Source organism: Paroedura picta, chromosome 6, assembly GCF_049243985.1.
Source record: "Paroedura picta isolate Pp20150507F chromosome 6, Ppicta_v3.0, whole genome shotgun sequence".
In the NCBI taxonomy this organism is placed as follows: Eukaryota; Metazoa; Chordata; class Lepidosauria; order Squamata; family Gekkonidae; genus Paroedura; species Paroedura picta.
In genome coordinates this window covers 4,170,735-4,191,777 of record NC_135374.1, presented here as the reverse complement: position 1 = coordinate 4,191,777, position 21,043 = coordinate 4,170,735, and the positions used below count along the sequence as shown (strand labels likewise).

Sequence of the window (21,043 nt, the reverse complement as noted above, 5' to 3'; positions counted from 1 at the left end):
CACTGTTCCATAAGACCTACCGCAGGTGCTTTTAGTAGGAGATCTTGGGGATTGAACCTGCGACCTTCTGCACGGCAGGCATAGGCACTGAGCTGCAGCACGGACCTGTGGAAACATGAACTCCTTGCCTGTGCAGAATTCTAACAGGGACTAGCAATTTGCTGTTATATCACTATTGTGAAAAGTTGGCTGCATCTCGGAAGGTTCTAACATTGTTCTCTCCGCACAGTTTCATCTGTTTCAGATGACGGATAGATGCCTGTTTTAAAATGTGCCTGATGTGAAACAACTAATAACAACAAACTGCAGAGGGGGGGGGGGATGGAAAGGCAATTCTACTTAAGTGCAGATTGTTTTTATCCCCTGCTTGAAAAAAGAATTTTTATACTTATATTGCATTAGTAACTGTGTGTGATTTTATTGACATCTGATGGAAGAGCCTATAGATTCAAGCGCGATCCTCACATGGACTCACGGAGCACAAAACTTAGCATGGACAACTTGTAACCCGCTGCAAGCCCATCTTGGGAGTGGCAGGAAATAAATTTAAATAATAGTAAGAATTAGCAGTAATGGCTAAACGAATAAATCTGGTTAACCAGAGACCGCTGGAAGATTAAAAAACACTGGGACGAATATCTAAAACATTTGTAGAACTCTTTATTTCTGAATTTTTTTGTAACTTTTCTGAATTATTGTTAAAAAAATTATTACAAAAAAAAGATCTCATAGATCGAAGCACACTAGGTCCAAGTCATTTGTACTATTGGTGTAGCTGGCAGACGGATATGTATGTGACCCACAAGGAAAAGAAGGGGTCCCCTTTAATATGTGTAAATTACCTTGAGATCTGTTAAATAAATTGTTGGTTTAATAAACTTGTGTGCATTTTTGCCCCTCAACCTGGGTTTTTCATTCCCCCCCCCCTTCTTTTTTGTGGTGTGACCATTCTGAGGCAGCCAACATCACAGGTGCTTTTCCGCTGAGACTGTTTGAGGCATGGCTGGTTTAATTTCAAACACTGGTATGGTCAAAGCAAGGTCACCTGAAGGGCATTGGTGGGGATTTGATTGTATGTGTCTACATACTGTGTGTAGCTATTTTCCTGTACGTGAGCTATTCTCTCCTCCGTGCCCTATATTTGTAAGAAAAAAGCTGGGAATTCTTTGCAAGCTCAGCTCCTTTTGAAATACTCAGTAACCTGCAAGTTGCACGTTTAGAAGAGCTGGATTTTTATACCCATAGGAGTCCCAAAGCAATTTATAAACGCCGTTTCCTTCCTGTCCCCACTATAGACACCCTATGAGGTAGGGTGGGACTGAGAGAGCTCTGCCAGAACTGCTCTTAGAGAACAGCTCTAAAACAACCAGGACTGGCCCACGGTCACCCAGCAGGCTGCATGTGGAGGAGGAGTGGGGAATCAAACCCCGTGCTCCAGATAAGAGGCTACCTCTACCCCAGGGATGGGCAAACTGTGGCCCTCCAGATGTCCACAGACTACAATTCGCTGGCAGGGGCTCATGAGAATTGTAGTCCGCGGACATCTGGAGGGCCACAGTTTGCCCACCCCTGCTCTACACCATAACAAAAGGAATTTAAAAAGAGGAGCATCATATCAATTGCACGGTATCACTGGGTCATTTACCATAACCTTTAAAAAGAGTCAGATTTTTCAAAAATGATCACAGGAGCTTTGCGTTCATGACACCAGGATGGCAGAAGCAGCTGCATACGATATTTCATTTCATGGTTAGGAGCCCCATCCTGTATGGCACAACAGACTGACGGTAGGGTTTGGAGAAGAGCCTCTTGTGGCACAGAGTGGTAAGGCAGCCGTCTGAAAGCTTTGCCCATGAGGCTGGGAGTTCAATCCCAGCAGCCGGCTCAAGGTTGACTCAGCCTTCCATCCTTCCGAGGTCGGTAAAATGAGTACCCAGCTTGCTGGGGGGTAAACGGTAATGACTGGGGAAGGCACTGGCAAACTACCCCGTATTGAGTCTGCCATGAAAACGCTGGAGGGCGTCACCACAAGGGTCAGACATGACTCGGTGCTTGCACAGGGGATACCTTTACCTTTAGGGTTTGGAGATGGGGAACTCTGGTTCAAGAGCCCTTGTTTGATATATACCAGGAGTGGTCAAACTACAGCTCTCTGGATCTCCACAGACAACGATTCCCATGAGTCCAAGAGCATTTGCTGACAGGTCTCATGGGAATTGCAATTCAGGGACATCTGGAGAACCACCGTTTGGCCACCCCATAATACATACATTCATGATTCCTCCTCCACGTTGTCCTTACAGGTGTTGTGAGCAAGAAACACAACAGATCACAATAAGGAAAACCTGTCCGGGTCACTTGGTTGGAGAGGCAAAGATATTGGAGCCCACGGACCTGCTGTGTACCCCCCCACCCCACCCCACTCCAATCTGCTATCAGCTCCTCAAAAAACTTGGCACTCCTAGGATTTGGACATTTCGCATCGGAAAGCGTCGGTGGCCACAAAAAGCCGCTCTTTTCTTCCCCAATCAAGACGAGTACAGTGGGGTCTGTACTCATATCCAGCGTCTAATAGAAGAGATTCTTTGTTCGGATCCGGGGGCCATTTGCCGTTTGGCCTCTCCAAAGGTCCCCCCCTCCCCGTCCCAGACAAAGACCTGTGCTGTTCGTCTCCGACTGGGAAATCTACCAATAGTTTAACCTTTGGCACGGTTACACTGAGCGTCAGGCCCGGGAGCGTGCTCGGTGCTTGCTGGTGGGTCACCCTAGCACCCTTTTAATTCAAGCAGCCGGGACTGCAAAACTGAAATGCAGGCAACGTCCTATATTTACTGACGTGCTATCCGGAAAAGATCTCCTGGGGGGCGGGAAAGATACTTGTAAAAGGGCAGTGTTAGTACAATACAGCCTTTTCCAACTTTTTGACCGTGGAGGAGATCCTGAAACAAATTTTCTGGCTTTGAGGTGATGTCACTGGCCACGCCTCCTTCCCGTGCCCTCTCCCCCGAAAGTGGCATGTCCCCGGAAGTGACGTCACTGGCCACACCTCCTTCCCGTGCCCTCTCCCCCGGAAGTGACATCACCGCCCACATTAACAGGCAGGTTCGAGGAGGAGACACAACGTGGTTTAAAGTGGGAGTAGTTATGCAGGCTCAACCCCTTCCCAGGCACAGAAACCACGAGAGAACACACTAACGCTTGGAAGGGGGCAGGGGGATCAGTGGAAGCGGCTGATTCCCTAACTTTTGCCCGAGTCCACTAAGGCAGGAGGGGGAAAGCCATGGATCCCCTCTAGAGCTTCCACAGACCCCTGGCTGGGAATCCCTAGTATGATAGAAATAAATAGACCAACGCCGTTGGGAATAGCTTAATCCAGGGGTAGTCAAACTGCGGCCCTCCAGATGTCCATGGACTACAATTCCCAGGAGCCCCTGCCAGCATTTGCATTTGCTGGCAGGGGCTCCTGGGAATTGTAGTCCATGGACATCTGGAGGGCCGCAGTTTGACTACCCCTGGCTTAATATGAGTCAAGAAGCACTTTATAGAGACTAGCAAGATTCTCAGTATGAACTTCCGACGGTCGAAGCTCTCTTTCTCAGAGGGGGAACCTCCATTCCTACTTGAATCTGATGCGGGTAGCTGTGACTCTTGAAAGCTCAGCCTGATGCCCAAAATCTTACTGGGCTCCAAGGTGTTGCTGAATCCATCTGCTCTACAGCAGTGGTCCCCAACCTTTTTATCACCGGGGACCAGTCAACGCTTGACAATTTTACTGAGGCCCGGGGGGGGGTAGTCTTTTGCCGAGGGACGTTGCCGCTGCCTGAGCCCCTGCTCCACTTGCTTTCCCGCTGGTGCCCCTGACTTCCCGCCACCCACTAGGGGGCGCTGCCAGCAGCATCTGCGCAGTGCCACACCAAGGGGGAGCCCCAGCCTTGGCGGCCGCTGGAGAACTCCAAAGGTGAGCCAGTGGCAGAGTGGCAGGGCAGCCCCCGAGGCAGCAGCCGGGGAGGAGGAGGAGCTGCGGCCCAGTACCGACTGATCCACGAACCGGTCCTGGTCCCCGGACCGGGGGTTGGGGACAGCTGCTCTACAGCATACATGGCTACACACACACCCCCGCCTGAAACTATTCTATTAGGGATGCTGTCACAATTTTAATTAGTGATGTCACAATTTTAATTAGTGATTTCTAAAAGCCTTGTTTTAAATTAGGCACTGCCTCTCGTGGACTTTAAATCCTTTAAATTACCTGGCACATTAAATTAAAGATGGACTTCAGAAAAGGAAACTGAACCACTAACTATAACTTGCAGGAGGTAGTTGTGTTTGTCTGCCGTGGAAGAGCTAGATTCGAATCCAGGAGCTTCGTACAGGCTTCCAGGGTATGAGCTTTTAAGGGACAAAGGGCCATTTTTAAGATTCTAAATTTAATTATAGTGAAACTATTCAGTCACAGCTGTCTAGAGGGGGAAGAGAACAGCCAATTGTGTATGCTAATGTGTTCAAAATCTCGTATTTTATGGAGATTCAGTTTCACAACAAACCAGGTTCAGACCAAAGGTAATCGACAGGAACAACCATCCAAGAAGTGAAACCCCTCAAGGCTCCATTATTTGCTTCTTATTTCGAGAACATTTATACATTCTTTTCCAATGATCATTGGCAGCCCCCAAGGTGGCGAATTGAATCATCAATGAAATTAATAATACAAAAAACAGACCCGAAAAGCATTAAAATTGTAGGACCATCTTAATCTGTAATTATCTAAGTAAAATGAGACAGAGATGGTGGGAGGAGTTGAGACTCATTAAGTACCTGATTGGCTGTCCATCCAATGAAAGGCCAATCAGGTAGGCTGTCCTGCTCCTGGCCGCAACCCTGGTGCTAAGCAGCGATATGCCAGGGCCATCTATGGCGAGGGTTATGGCTCTCCCATTACCATTTCCCCTATTAGTTTGGGGGGATGGGTAGGGGAGAAATGTAAAATATTACATTTGGGTAACAGAAATGTGATGCATAAGGTGGGGGATACCTGGCATAATAGTAGTACATGTGAGAGGTACTTAGGAGTTCTGTTGGACAATAAGTTGACTATGAGCCAACAGTGCGATACGGCAGCTAAGAAGGCAAATGTGATACTAGGGTGCAGTGCTAGGAGCACAGAATCTAGAGCAAGGGAAATTATCATACCACTCTCTTCTGCGCTGGTTAGACCTTGTTCGGAATAGTGTGTCCAGTTCTGAATGACGCAGTTCAAGGAGGTTATGGACCAGCTGGAAGAGTATCTGGTATGGTCTAGGGCAGGGGTAGTCAAACTGTGGCCCTCCAAATGTACATGGACTACAATTCCCATGAGTCCCTGCCAGCAAATGCAAATCTGGAGGACCACAGGTTGACTATCCCTGCTTTAGGGATTCCCATTTCCATGGGAATTATAGTCCATGGACATCTGGAGGGCCGCAGTTTGACTACCCTTGGGAGCTCACCACCTCCTTAGGCAGCCTATTCCACTGCTGAACTACTCTTGACTGTGAAAAAATATTTCCCTGATATCTAGCCTATATCGTTGTACTTGAAGTTTAAACCCATTACTGCGTGTCCTCTCCTCTGCAGCCAACAGAAAGGAGGTTCCACTTCAAGATCAGAAAGCATTTTCTGAAGGTGAGGGCTGTTCGTAGATGGAATATGTTGTTTTGGAGGGTGGTGGAGTCTCCTTCATTGGACGTTTTTAGGAGGAGATTGGGTGGGAGCCAGCTTGGTGTAGTGGTTAAGGACTGTGGATTTCTAATCTGGCGAACAGGGTTTGATTCTGCACTCCCCCACATGCAGCTGGGTGACCTTGGACTAGTCATACCACTGATCAAACTGTTCTGACCAAGCAGTAATGTCAAGGCTCTTCTCTCCCTCACAGGGTGTCTGTTGTGGGGAAAGGAAAGGGAAGGCGATTGTAAGCCCCTTTGAGACTCCTTCGGGTAGAGAAAAGCAGCATCTGAGAACCAACTCTTCTTCTTCTTCAGTAATCTCAGGGCTCTCTCGACCTCCCCTCCCTCACAGGGTGTCTCTTGTGGGGAGAGGAAAGGGAAGATGATTGTAAGCTGCTTTGAGCCTCCTTCGGGTAGAGAAAAGCGGCATAGAAGAACCAACTCTTCATCTTCTTTTTCAGTGATATCAGGTCTCTCTCAGCCTCCCCTCCCTCACAGGGTGTCTGTTGTGGGGAGAGGAAGGGAAGGCGAATGGAAGCCCCTTTGAGACTCCTTCGGGTAGAGAAAAGCAGCATCTGAGAACCAACTCTTCTTCTTCTTCAGTAATCTCAGGGCTCTCTCGACCTCCCCTCCCTCACAGGGTGTCTCTTGTGGGGAGAGGAAAGGGAAGATGATTGTAAGCTGCTTTGAGCCTCCTTCGGGTAGAGAAAAGCGGCATAGAAGAACCAACTCTTCATCTTCTTTTTCAGTAATCTCAGGGCTCTCTCAGCCTCCCCTCCCTCACAGGGTGTCTGTTGTGGGGAGAGGAAAGGGAAGGCGAATGGAAGCCACTTTGAGACTCCTTCGGGTAGAGAAAAGCAGCATATAAGAACCAACTCTTCTTCTTCTTCACCATCATCATGAGCACCTATCAAGAACGGGTGATTTTTAAGTCCCTGAAAGAGTGGAGGGCTGGGCTGGATGGCCCTTGGTGGTCTCTCTTCCAGTTCTGTGTTTGATTCTGATTCCAAGGAGAGGAAACCTTCTTGCCATTCCAGTTTGTTCCACAACCCAGTTTTCCCTGACATTTATCAAGGGAATCCAACTTTTCAGGCATTCTCTACGACTAGATGCTTAAACAGATCCACATGCAGCAGCAGACGAAGGGCAGGATGAGAAAAATAGTTTTTGGCAGGGGAGTTTTGACAGCATTGTGAGGGACAGAATGAATTATGCAAAAACGTGCTTTGTTCAAATGCTGCATGATGGAAGAATGAAGTTGAGCAAATGTTACCCATTACTGAACCATGGAGATGTCTTCAAGGCAAGCCTCTCCTTTAAAATAATCTGTCAGACCTATTCTAACTGGTCTATCCCAAGGGGCTATCCCAAAATGTCTACAAAATTGAAGTGGGGAAAAAAGATCCCTGGCCCCAAACAAGCACGTCGGTCCTCAAAGAGGGCCAGAGCTTTTTCCATCCTGGCCCCCACCTGGTGGAACGAGCTTCCCGGAGAGATCAGGGCCCTGCCCGAACTCCCAAAATTCTGCAGGGCCTGCAAAAGGGAGCTCCTCCACCAGGCATTCACCTGAGACTGACCACAGGTCCCCTCCTCAGACATCCCCTCCATGGCCTGAAGCAGCCTGACCTCTCTAGGGGGTTTAGCTACGTTTCTGTTCTTGTTATGTTGTTACTGTTGGGATTACTGAAGTTGTGTTGTTTAGAACCACTGTTGGATTGTTACTGTTGTATATTGACTATGTTGTATGTTGACTTGTTCCATGTATCCACCTATAATGTTGTATGTAAACCGCCCTGAGCCAAATGGAAGCCATATAGGGGAGGGAGGGAGGGAGGGAGGGAGGGAGAGGAAGGAAAAAGCGGCTAGAAGCTGTAAGAGCTTGCTCGAAGGACCAGACAATATTTGTTGCTTAAAGCCTTGACGTGCGAGCCTAGCTGACCCACGGGCAACAAAACCCCAGTCCAGTTAAAAAGTACCAGGCAAAAGTACTGTACAACTTACTCATCACAGATAATTCAGGATTTGAATCTGAAACCCTCTGATTCAGCGGCTGGACAGATCCTTCTCCTGGAGGCTTGAGGCTGCTCCTGCACTGAGCAGGGGGTGGGACTAGATGGCCTCTATGGACCCTTCCCACTCTCAGATACTGGGAGTAGTTCAGCAGTGAAATGGGCTGCCTAAGGAGGTGGGGAGCTCCCCCTCACTGGCCGTCTTCAAGCAGCGGCTGGACAGACCCTTCTCCTGGATGCTTGAGGCTGATCCTGCACTGAGCAGGGGGTGGGACTAGATGGCCTAAATGGCCCCTTTCTACTCTAGGATTCTAGGAGTCTAGTTCAGCCGTGGAATGGGCTGCCTAAGGAGGTGGGGAGCTCCCCCTCACTGGCCGTCTTCAAGCAGCGGCTGGACAGATCCTTCTCCTGGGTGCTTGAGGCTGATCCTGCACTGAGCAGGGGGTGGGACTAGATGGCCTGCATGGCCCCTTCCCACTCTAGGGTTCCATGACTTCTACCCCCTGCAAAATCATTGGGCCAAGGGGGAGTTGGATTTGCCCATTCTCCCCTTTGGCTCCTGAAGCCACTCACCGGTTGTAAGGAAGGCTCCATTCCCAGGAAGTGCCCCCCCATCTCATAGGATGGGAAGAAGGACCTGGTGCTGTCTTCCACCTGCTGTTTGAGCGGGAGTTGAGATAATGGTAGAAGAAGAAGAAGAGTTGGTTCTTAGATGCCACTTTCCTCTACCCGAAGGAGTCTCAAAGTGGCTTCCATTCACCTTCCCTTTCCTCTCCCCACAACAGACACCCTGTGAGGTGGGTGAGGCTGAGAGAACCCTGAGATTCCAGCTTGAGCCCAAGGTCACCCAGCTGGCTGCATGGGGGGGGGGGAGTGCAGAATCGAACCCAGCATGCCAGATTAGAAGTCCGCCCTCCTAACCACTCCACCAAGCTGGCTTGCTGGCTTCTCCTCTAAGGGAACCTGCCAACCCCAGCTGGCTGCAGACTCGCTCCGGTCTCTCCTGCCAACACATGCACAGCCCATGAACCTTGCCAACTGTGGCAGGGGGTGGGTGGGTGGGCGGGGGTGGTGCTGGGAGTGTGGTTCAAACAAAAGATACCCCTGCCAGGGTTGGCTGCCAAGGAGGGGGGAAAGGTGAAAGGAGTTTAATTATTCCAGCCCTTCTCTCTGCTCCCTTTTCAACTCATCACCGAGGGGGAACGGGTGGGATTTTTTGGAGGGAGGAGTGCTGATCTCAAGAGAAAAGCCATACTCCGTATCATGCAGGAGCAGCAAGAAGTACTTAGCACTATCCTCTTTTTCAGCATTGCGGTGTGTGAGGTCGGAGGAATCTGGAGAACCAGAGGAGAGAAGATGCGGCCACGGCCCTTAAAAGAACCCCCAAAAGTGCTGCAAAGAAGTGGGATTTCCCTGGGCTATTTAGCACTTTTACAACCCAGTCTTCGGAGCTTAAATCCAGCGGATTGTAGGGGGCACCTCCCCCCCCCCCCCCGCACAAGAACAGGAGGAGTTTTTCCACTGGCGAAAGAAGAAGAAGAATTCGGTACAGATAACGTGAAGGGTTTGTGCCTGATGAGACCAAGTCATCCTCTGACCGGAATTTCAATTGCCCTTCCTTCACCAGCTGAGCTGGTCTGCCGCAGCACCTTGCCAATTCCACCGCAGACGGAAGTAGCTGTCTAGTTCGCTGAATTCCCCGGAATATTAAACAGGGTGTAGCCTGCACGGGGCTTTTTACCCACTGCCAGCTTGAATAAATCCCTGCCGTCTACACTGAATTCGATTTCCACTTTGATTTGGGGGGCTTAAAATTTTCCCTCTGCAACATGCATGATTGATCCGGAGTGACTCTACCTTTCTCCCGCGATATGCTGGAGTGGATATAAGCATCAATATTTGAAAACTCGGCATCAGTAAATGTGCAGATCTCTGCTTTTTGCAAATTAACTCCCTGGATCGCGCCTCCAATTCTGTAGCAAAGCAATCATCCCTGACTGGCCAGGGTGTCAGTTCAAAGACTTCCTGGTTCCTGTTTGCAAGGCTTGTCTTAAAGTGACTGCGCTCCAGAAGCCCTAACTTCTCTCAACAGAGCTTTACCTCTGGGATTTATTCCCCCTCCTCTGCTGACTCCAATCATAGAATCATAGAATCATAGAGTTGGAAGGGGCCACACAGGCCATCTAGTCCAACCCCCTGCTCAACGCAGGATCAGCCCAAAGCATCCTAAAGCATCCAAGAAAAGTGTGTATCTAACCTTTGCTTGAAGACTTCCAGTGAGGGGGAGCTCACCACCTCCTTAGGCAGCCTATTCCACTGCTGAACTACTCTGACTGTGAACATTTTTTTCCTGATATCTAGCCTATATCGTTGTACTTGAAGTTTAAACCCATTACTGCGTGTCCTCTCCTCTGCAGCCAGCAAAATCCTCCACCCCCTCAAAAAAAGAGACGCCTGCTGTGCTTGGCTCCCCCCCCCCGCTCTGAGCTTCTCCAATCTAGTGCAGAACACTTTTTATTTCAATTGGGGGGGGGGAGGAATAGAGGAATACCTGAGTTGAAATCAATCTGAATTCAGCAGGATCCACAACGGAAAAAACAAAGTAAGTGCAGAATCAGCCCAGATCATTCATAAAGCATCTTTGGAGATCTCTTAACCCCCTTTTAAAATACGAGCCAGACCTATCCTACGCTGGTTGGCTTGGTTTTCCATCATCTTCACATCCTCCCCTCCTCCCAATATTTTCCCACGGTCTTTGCACTTCTGCACACTCAAGCAACAGAAGAAATAGAGTATATCGTCAGCAACAGATTTTGATACGCTTTAGGTACTTTCCCATTCTTTCTTTTAAAACAAGAAGGCATGGGCGCTCCATGACATCGAGGAGCAATTGGTTTGGAAGAGATCAAATGAAGCGCTTCTGCACCCAAACAGGAATTAACACGTGGAATTCACTGTGGCAGCTAAAACCAAAGACTGCTTCAAGAGGGGACTGGATAAACCAGGCTTTCTGAACCAGGGTTTCTTGACAGCCCTGGGGTTTCTTGACAACTCTGGAAGGGTTACCCAAGTGAGTTGTAGTTAATTTTTAACATATTTTTACAATTTGTTAAACGTTTATCAGGTGATATGAATATATACGGTCATGTTGACCCACCCACCCTTCCCAAAATGGGCAGTGATAGGCCTGGAGGGGGTGAGGAGGGGCCCCAGGTGGGTGTGTCCACAGCGGTGCTTCCCAACCATGTTCTGCACCATCGTGCCACTTCTGGGGTTTCTTGAAGCCTGAAGAATGTTTCAGGGGTTTCTCAATGGTAAAAAGTTGAGAAAAGCTGGGATAAACATATATATTTATCAGCAGTCCATCAGTGGATATTAGCCAGATGGGATAGATGAAATACTCTGTCTGTGGCAGCGATGGTCTGTATTCTTGGTGCATGGGGGGCAAGAGTGAGTGGGCTTCTAGAGTTCATGGTGCCCCCCCCCCTGGTGCCCCCTGGGTTTTGTCCACAGTGTGATACAGAGTGTTGGACTGGGTAAGCTATTGGTCTGATCCAACATGGCTTCACTTTGGTTCTTAAATCTTACTGCCAGGACCCGTCTGTCTTGACTCCACATATATATGGCCCTATTACCTGATAAATTATTAACAACTTTTGAAAAAATATATTAAAAAATTAATTAGTTCCCACACATTCGGGAAACCCTTCCAGGGCTGTCAAGAAACCAGAGGCATTCACAAAACCCTGGTTGAGAAAGCCTGCCCTAGACTAAAGCGCTCCCAAAGGAAAGAGATCTTGCTTTGACCGGAACTGTAGACCTTAGGCTGGGACCGTGAAGAAAACAAGCCCTGCTTCCAGAGGAGAGAGGTCGCCGGACAAAACTTGGAAATGACGGCCTTGCCAGCTATTATGAATGCAATAGATTTGGCCTTGTGCCTCCCACAGGGAAATACCTTTGAAGTCTATTATAAAACGCTCTAGATCTCTCCCGCTTAACATCTGTATCGTAAAACAAGAGGATTCTTAGCAGAGCTCTCAACAGGAAATCCTCCGCGGAGGGGACCGGCCTCTGCGATTACCCTAGCGCAGAGGTAGTCAACCTGTGGTCCTCCAGATGTTCGTGGACTACAATTCCCATGAGCCCCTGCCAGCGTTAGCTGGCAGGGGCTCATGGGAATTGTAGTCCATGAACATCTGGAAGACCACAGGTTGACTACCCCTGCCCTAACGTATGGAAAAGTCGAAAGAGTTCTCCGTTTGATGTTGTGTCCCCCACCCCCTTGCTGAGAGCGCACTGTTTGTGTCAGGAGCCAATGCTGCTTAACTTGCACACATGGGTCAGTGTTCTAGAAGAGGGCCACAGGATGGGGGTGGCGGCCACCTGTGTGGAAGGCTTTAAAAGTGGAGAGGACTAACTTCTGGAGGATGGGGCTACTCCTTAGCTATTCGTTACGACGATCACCTTATCTCTCCAGGACCAAAAAGATCATGCCGCTTTGGATCTGTGGATGAGGGCCACATCCTGCCCGTGGCCTTCCTACAGGCAGCTGGGCCACGGTTGTTGTGAACAGTTTGGGCTGGTGCATCTTCTTGTTCTTTCATTCGGGAGGGTGTAGCCATTTTGAGCGGGAGCAATAGAACCAAGTTTGAGTTCAGGGGCACCTTTTAAGGCCCACCATGTTTTATTCTGGACATAAGTATTTGTGTACATGCACACTCCTCCAGATACGCTGAAAACCTGGAGAAATATGCATGCATGTAAAAACTTGTACCCAGAATTAAGCCTCATCGGTCTGTCTGTCCGTCTCTTGTTTGTTTGTTTGTTAGTTTGTTTATTGGATTTTTAACCCACCTCTTTCAAACAACTCGAGGCAGCTTACATCAGACATAAAACTCCTACCCCACAAAACACAAAACTCCACCAACAAGATGGCTGAAAATTCTCCCTCTACCCCAGGGGTAGTCAATCTGTGGTCCTCCAGATGTCCATGGACTACAATTCCCATGAGCCCATGGGAATTGTAGTCCATAAACATCTGGAGGGCTACAGGTTGGCTACCCCTGCTCTACCCACAACCAATCCCTGAGGGAGATCGCAAGATGGTACAATGCAGCCTGGGGTTAATGCAAATCGGGGTCAATTCCACACCACGGAAAGTTGGATTCTGCCACTCATATAAATGGGAGAAAGCCCTGGGAACTGGAGGGCCAAATTTCTTAGTGACGGGGAGGAAGTCAACACAGGCAGCTTCTGCTTTCCAGAACTATCCAGAACTCCGCCCTGGAGAACCGGGACATTTCTAGATGGAATGTCCTTCCAGAGAAGCCCAACTAGAATGTTCAATCACCCTGGGTCAAAGCAATAAAACCAGATAACATGAGCCTTTCTTTCCTGGAAAGAGAGCATAAGAGTCAGGTTTCCAGTTTCACAAACACCCGGGCAAAGACTCATTTGGTATTGTTTGGTTAAAGCTCCCGAGCAGACAGGTTTCCTGCACAGGACGACGCACAAGAAAGAGCTGGCCCTCGCTGCAGCGTGTGACCCTGCATACCGGGGAGGCTATAAATAGCCGTACGATTCAGCCAAACCAGCAGTGGATCCCGGTTCCAGGAAAACAACCCTTGGCTGACCAGGATGGTCGGAGGAGGTTGGGGCCCTGGGACTGGAAAGCTCACAGAGACGACACAACCAGCAGCAGTCCTGGAGGCAGTCTCAGAGGGCAATCGTTTACTGGCGGCGGAAACTGGCAGGTGACCTACGCCGGCCCTGTAGGACTTTCAAGGCATGAGGCGTTCAGAAGCGGCTGGCCCTTGACTGTCTTTGCACAGCAACCTTAGAACCTCCCATCCAAAAGCAAACTCTGACTGACCTTGCTTTGCTTCCAAGAATTATTTTTAAACATTTATTTATTATTTGATTTCTATGCTGCCCTTCCCCAGAAGTGGGCTCGGGGCGGTTTACAGAAATAAAAACACAGTGTAAATCAGGGGCAGTCAACCTGTGGTCCTCCAGATGTCCATGGACTACAATTCCCATGAGCCCCTGCCAGCAAACGCTGGCAGGGGCTCATGGGAATTGTAGTCCATGGACATCTGGAGGACCACAGGCTGACTACCCTTGGTGTAAATAAAACGGGCCCCCCCTCCACCCGATGCTCAACAAAACAACCTCAGCTGTCTGGGATAGAGATGGTATAAAATTCCAAGGGGGGTGGAGCCAAGAGGGTGGCACGTCTAATTTCAGTCTGCTGCGGCCTCAACCACAATCCACTAAACAGGAGAAAAATTCTGGTGGTAGAAAGTACCATCATGTTGCCAGCAATTTAGCGCATCCTATTGAGTTTTCAATAGGAAAAGAGCCTCCTGTGGTGCAGAGTGGTAAGGCAGCAGACATGCTGTTTGAAGCTCTAACCATGAGGCTGGGAGTTCGATCCCAGCAGCCGGCTCAAGGTTGACTCAGCCTTCCATCCTTCTGAAGTCGGTAAAATGAGCACCCAACTTGCTGCTGGTGGGGTAAACGGTCATGACTGGGGAAGGCACTGGCAAACCACCCCGTATTGAGTCTGCCATGAAAACGCTGGAGGGCGTCACCCCAAGGGTCAGACATGACCCGGTGCTTGCACAGGGGATACCTTTACCTTTTATTGAGTTTTCAAGCATTGCTTTTTTAGCATTGAGAACCCCCTGAATCATTCTTCAGGCTTTGAGATATCCCAGAAGTGGCACAATCATGCAGAATATGGTTGGGAAGCAGACCTGTGGACATGCCCACCCAAGCCCCTCCCCTTCCCAAGCCCTCCAGGCCCATCATTGGCCTTTTGGGAAAGGGAGCAGGTTGATATTACCATAAATCATCATATAATCTGATAAACGTTTAACAAATTGGGGGGGGGGAGGTTAAAAAATTAAATAACTGCCACCTATTCATGAAACCCTTCTAGGGCCATCAAGAAACCGCATGGTTTCACAAAACCTTGGCTGAGCCAGGCTTAGGCAAATTTTATCCTCTTTTTAAGCATCTGCTCAAAGTTTTTCAGTTCCTCCAGGAACAAATGCAGCTGTATCTTAACTCACTTGGCACGTTTTTAATATGCACAGTCATAACTTAAGCATATAAAACATGCCAGGTTGGACTTTTCAAAGGCGCTTTTCGAAAGGGCTCCGACCAACGCAACCCAAAGATTCTCTTAAAATGGAAAATGCCTCCTTTGTTTTTCCTACGGCGCTGAATGCCCGGAAGACCTGTAATCACTGCAGATGTGCACACATTCGTGTTCCAGAGGTAATGAGCGTGAACACCCTCAGGATTCAGAATTGCTAGGTGTCAAAACACTGTGCCAAGGAAAAATCCGCCCGAAAATATTTTTTCGCCTGAAGTTGCCAAGTCAGCTCCACTTTGTGAGAGCAGTGAAGGAAAACTGAAGTGGCTCAGATTTTATTCACATACCAAACTGACCATTAAAAGGTGTTTTTAAATATAAAAGAAGAAGAAGAAATGCTGAATGCACAACTATTGGCAAGAAAACATTAAGCAGCAGAAATTGTGCCCTCCATCATTCCACTTTGACAGGTGACCTTACAGCTTAAGAACACGAGAGCCTGCTGGATCTGACCAGGAGTGTCCCATCTAGTCCAGTATCCTGTCTCATACAGGGGCCAACGAGTCCTTCTGGAGGGCCAAGAGCAGGGCGGAGAGGCCAAGGCCTTCCCCTGATAGGAACCTCAGAAGAGCCCCGCTGGGTCAGACGCTCTGGAGAGCCAGCCACAGGGCAGAGAGGCCAAGGTCTTCCCCTGAGAAGACCCTCAGAAGAGCCCTGCTGGGTCAGACCAGGGAGGGTCCCTCCAGTCCAGCCTCCCATCTCACCCAGGGGCCAGCCAGTTCCTCTGCAGGGCCAGCCACAGGGCAGGGAGGCCGAGGCCTTCCCCTGAGAAGACCCACAGAAGAGCCCTGCTGGGTTAGGCCAGGGAGGGTCCCTCCAGTCCAACCTCCCGTCTCACCCAGGGGCCAGCCAGTTCCTCTGCAGGGCCAGCCACAGGGCAGGGAGGCCGAGGCCTTCCCCTGAGAAGACCCTCAGAAGAGCCTTGCTGGGCCAGACCAGGGAGGGTCCACCCAGTCCAGCCTCCCGTCTCACCCAGGGGCCAGCCAGTTCCTCTGCAGGGCCAGCCACAGGGCAGAGAGGCCGAGGCCTTCCCCTGAGAAGACCCTCAGAAGAGCCCTGCTGGGTCAGACCACGGAGGGTCCCTCCAGTCCAGCCTCCCGTCTCACCCAGGGGCCAGCCAGTCCCTCTGCAGGGCCAGCCACAGGGCAGAGAGGCCGAGGCCTTCCCCTGAGAAGACCCTCAGAAGAGCCCTGCTGGGTCAGGCCAGGGAGGGTCCCTCCAGTCCAGCCTCCCGTCTCACCCAGGGGCCAGCCAGTTCCTCTGCAGGGCCAGCCACAGGGCAGAGAGGCCGAGGCCTTCCCCTGAGAAGACCCTCAGAAGAGCCCTGCTGGGTCAGACCACGGAGGGTCCCTCCAGTCCAGCCTCCCGTCTCACCCAGGGGCCAGCCAGTCCCTCTGCAGGGCCAGCCACAGGGCAGAGAGGCCGAGGCCTTCCCCTGAGAAGACCCTCAGAAGAGCCCTGCTGGGTCAGGCCAGGGAGGGTCCCTCCAGTCCAGCCTCCCGTCTCACCCAGGGGCCAGCCAGTTCCTCTGCAGGGCCAGCCACAGGGCAGAGAGGCCGAGGCCTTCCCCTGATGAAGACCTCAGAAGAGCCCTGATGGGTCAGGCCAGGGAGGGTCTATCCAGTCCAGCCTCCCGTTTCACAAAGTGGCCAGCCAGTCCAAATAGAGGGCCAGCAACAGGGTAAAGAGGCCAGGGCCTTCCCCTGGACATGAACATTTGGAAAGCCAAAGTTTGGCCACCCTTGAGCGTGTTTGTATGTATGTATAGGAAGAGAGAAAGAGCCTCTTGTTGCCCAGGGTGGTAAGGCAGCAGAAATGCTGTCTGAAACTGTCTGCCCATGAGGCTGGGAGTTCGATCCCAGCAGCTGGCTCAAGGTTGACTCAGCCTTCCATCCTTCCGAGGTCGGTAAAATGAGTACCCAGCTTGCTGGGGGGTAAACGGTAATGACTGGGGAAGGCACTGGCAAACCACCCCGTATTGAGTCTGCCATGAAAACGCTGGAGGGCGTCACCCCAAGGGTCAGACATGACTCGGTGCTTGCACAGGGGATACCTTTACCTTTATAGGGACAGAGAGAGAGAAACACATGAAGAAATGTTTGCTGCCCTGCCAGGCCACACATTGGGCCGAGAAACCAAGACCAAATTGTCAAGCGACAGCAATGTCCAGGAATCAGGCCACGTAGTCCAGTCCAGGGAGTTCAAAGCACCAGGGGAAGCGGGGTGAGGCAAAGTTGAGCCTAGAGCTGAGCTGGAGTCAGAAACCAGAGAGAGTTCCGAAGCCATACCATGGTCGACAGACGGGGAAGATCTAAAGTTGACTTGGCCTCAGAAAATTGGAGGGAAGACCGAGGCTGAGCCAAAGTCAGGAACTGAAGAGAAGTCTGAAGCCAAGCCAAAGTCAGGAATCAGAGAGCACAGTTTCACCAAGAAGAGCAGAAACCGAACATCCAGGTAGGGAACGCAAGCCGACAGAGAAACTTGGCTCAAGCCTCTCCTTAAGTGCAGCTTGGCTGAGTCTTCTGGCTGAGACCAGATTTCCTGCAGCTTGGCTCTGTCCTCATCAGAGAAAAGGCCCTCAGATGCAAGCCATCTACCATCTACCTTGACAACAAGCGGCCAGCCTCGCACTTTGTGGGCAAGCTGTCAAACCAGCTTGTCTGTGCTGTTTCTGTAGCTCCGGAGAGCTTTCAGGACTGGATAGAGCAGGGGTAGTCAAACTGCGGCCCTCCAGATGTCCATGGACTACAATTCCCAGAAGCCCCTGCCAGCAAATGCTGGCAGGGGCTCCTGGGAATTTAGTCCATGGACATCTGGAGGGCCGCAGTTTGACTACCCCTGGGATAGAGCCTCCAAGCTGGGTGGCGGTGCCTGTTGCCCCTGCAAGTGCCAGAGTGCCCTTTGGTGGTGCGTCAGAGGGTGTGGGGACATGACAAAGTGCATTTCGTCAACTAGGCATAAAAGCCTGGCTAGAAGATTTGTCTCAGACCATCTCTGTGGCAGTCAAAGATGCCTCACATTAGGGCTTCGACATGACATCTCAGTGATTTGAAGGTGATAATTGAATAACACGTATTGTAAAACGCTTGAGAAACAAAATTCTCATGTTGAGGTTAAATTTAACAACATCCTGCCATTCTTGGAATTTTAATCTGTTAAGCCAAACAGGAGCGATGGAAGAGTATGTGAAGGATGCCATGAAAAACTCTTTCAGACAAATGGTTAAAACTCTCGTTTACAGGTGTTTGGTTGAAGCCGGTGGAATAACTGGAGTAATGGACTGGGGTCCCACCCAACATTGAGCACTGCACATCTGGCGCAATAGATCTGAGCCTAACTAGTGTTTTTAGATCAAGTAGAGTCCTCTTGAGGTGCCCTACCTTCAACTCTGCGAGAAATAAATTCCTCCTCCCATGACTCAGGGAATCCTCCATTAGCTCAAACCAAGGAAAAGTTAAATTTCTCCTGTGGAATAGTAAGGTCCATATGATTAAGCAGGTTGCCAAATTTTGCACTCATGTGTCCGACCCGTCGTGACCCCATGGACAATGATCCTCCAGGCCTTCCTGTCCTCTTCCATTCCCCGGAGTCCATAGGTTTAGCATGCGGGAAAGACAACTTAAGTGTAATTAAAGGTGTTTTAGAGGAATTTTACTATGCAATTTTTTATAATGTATCTATTAGTCGTGCAACTTTAAATATGTTTAAATTTTGTATCGGTTACCAGATTATGTAATTTCTGCTCTGCAGTGTTCTTTGCTATCTGTTTTCTCTGGCCACAGTGCTGTATTAAATAAATCTGAATTTGATCAGGTAGACTTACTGGACGTTTGTAACAGCTTACTGGAATAGAGGGTAACCGCTGGTTTTTACTGCCATCTGGGGATTTATATGATAATACTAGCAAGAAAGCCCATTGCAACCAGGAATGCAATGGGCGCTAGGACCCAGGGAACATCGGCAGGCGCAGATCTCTCTCTCTCTCCTGGCAGCAGGAGCCATAGCAGGTAATGAGGCCTCATTGGCAGTTTGGGGCAGCTCTCTCTGTCTCTCTCTCCGTCCAGCAGGAGCCATAGAGGTAATCAGGGGTTGTTTTTAGCAGGGAAGCAGGGCCCATTAGTGGCTTAGCAGGGTCTCTCTTTCTCTCTCACTCATGCTTGGTCTTGCTGGAGGGAGGGTGGGAGCTGTAGGGGAAGGGCCAATCAGTGTGCAGGCAGTTTTGCTGGCCTGCACCCTGATTGGCCCTATTCCAACTCAGACACCCAGGACACTCTCCACCTCCCTGGCTGTTTCACAAATATTAAAAGGAATAATGGATAAGGATTGTAGGTAGTCTTTTTAAATGTTTTATGATTTTATAGAGTATATTGTTGTAATTCTTGTAAGCCGCCTCGAGATGACTTAGTCAGGTGAAGCAAGGTATAAATTAAAGTATAAAAAAATAAAATAATAAAAAGCTGTTTATAAAAATATAGTTATATGCCTACCCCAATACCACCAAGGAAGCCCCAGGGAATCCTTTAAGTTTATTACATTTTTATACCGCCTATGGATTTAGAGAAAGTTGCACACCTACTTCAGAAGTGTGACAGGGAGGAGGGAGATAGTAAAAAAAAGTTCTGAGAATTGAACTGAGAAGGGGGTAATAACACCCAAGAAGAAGAAGAAGAAGAAGAAGAAGGAGGAGGAGGAGGAGGAGGAGGAGGAGGAGGAGGAGGGAGGAGGAGGAGGAGGAGGAGGAGGAGGTTGGTTCTTATACGCCGCTTTTCCCTACAGTCGCCTTCCCATTCCTCTCCCCACAACAGACACCCTGTGGGGTGGGTGAGGCTGAGAGAGCCCTGATATCCCTGCTCGGTCAGAACAGTTTCATCAGTGCCGTGGCAAGCCCAAGGTCACCCAGCTGGTTGCATGCCAGATTAGAAGTCTGCACTCCTAACCACTACACCAAACTGGCTCTACTCCTAACCACTACACCAAACAAGGACATCCAGTAATTTATTAATGCCCAAAACTAACCAGGATTCTTCTCCTTTCCCTCCAGGTGAAACTATATTTCTAGCATAAATGGCAAGTGAAATTGAAATCTAACCAATACAGGTCAGCAATACCAATACCGAGTAATGAATAAAAGATACACAAAATTAATTCAAGGAGCAAATAAGAGATGCAGGGAATGAGTTCCAGCAATAAATATATCATCTTCGAAAATTGCTACCTTCCATCCCCTTATTTAAGAGAAATTTTCAGTCCTGGCCCCTGGTGGAATGAGCTCCCAGGTGAGCTGTGGACCCTCAGAGAGCTTTCTGCCTTCCCGAGGGCCTGCAAAATGGAGCTCTTTCACCCGGTCTATGACTGAGGCCAGCAGATGGGTTGGGTTCCCTTTTAATCTTGGCTCCTGAACATCTTGGTACCCCCCCCCCCATGCTGCCTTCGTAAGGGTTTGTCTTAAGTGAGACTATGTTTGCCATCTGTGGTAGTTGTATTATTGTATTCTATTGTTTTAATGGGCTTTTAAAAAGTATTTTATTGTATGATATTGTATGGATTGTTTACGTAACCCGCCACGAGCCAGTCTCCGAGAGCAGTGGGCTATAAACCCAATAAATAAACAAACAAACAAATTCAGTGAATTGCTTCACACAGATAAATCGGGAGCTATCAGAAAACAGGGGACGATCCTTAAAATATAATATATACAGAAGATGAATGGAAATCATTTTGTAGCCCCCCCCCCATAATTCCCACACTCCTGGTTAATATTAATGAGGATAATTTCACAAAGGCAGTTATAAAACTATGTCGACAAGGACTTTCATAATACAGTTATGCTAGCTGAGATACAGGAAATTTCTTCTTCGTTTTTAAAAAGGCCGGGGGGGGGGATTAAAGTAACAACAACAACCAGGGACGTTTACTGAATGATGGGCTTTTCATAATATTTTAATCAAGTTATTCATGACACAGGGATGACGCTGTGGACGCACAGATAAGTACAGATAAATGTCGCACAAAGGCTAAGTTAATTTGTTCTGGACAGGTGGCCGGTCGGCGACTCCGTGCTGGCACCCAAAGACCGCCCACAAAAGGAAGGAAAGACGATTATGCAAATCAACCCGATCCCTTTCGCTATTTTCCCAGGAAAGGGAGAAGGACTTTGTAAGTGGTGGTTG

The 21,043-nt window shown here is 49.3% G+C and overlaps 1 protein-coding gene across 2 annotated transcripts in view; it reads right to left on the bottom strand.

The window, feature by feature from the left end:
• The window catches only part of FCHSD2 (FCH and double SH3 domains 2), a 163,642-nt gene that overhangs the window by 77,719 nt on the left and 64,880 nt on the right, over window positions 1-21,043 (bottom strand). The gene's annotated exons all lie outside the window — the stretch shown is intronic.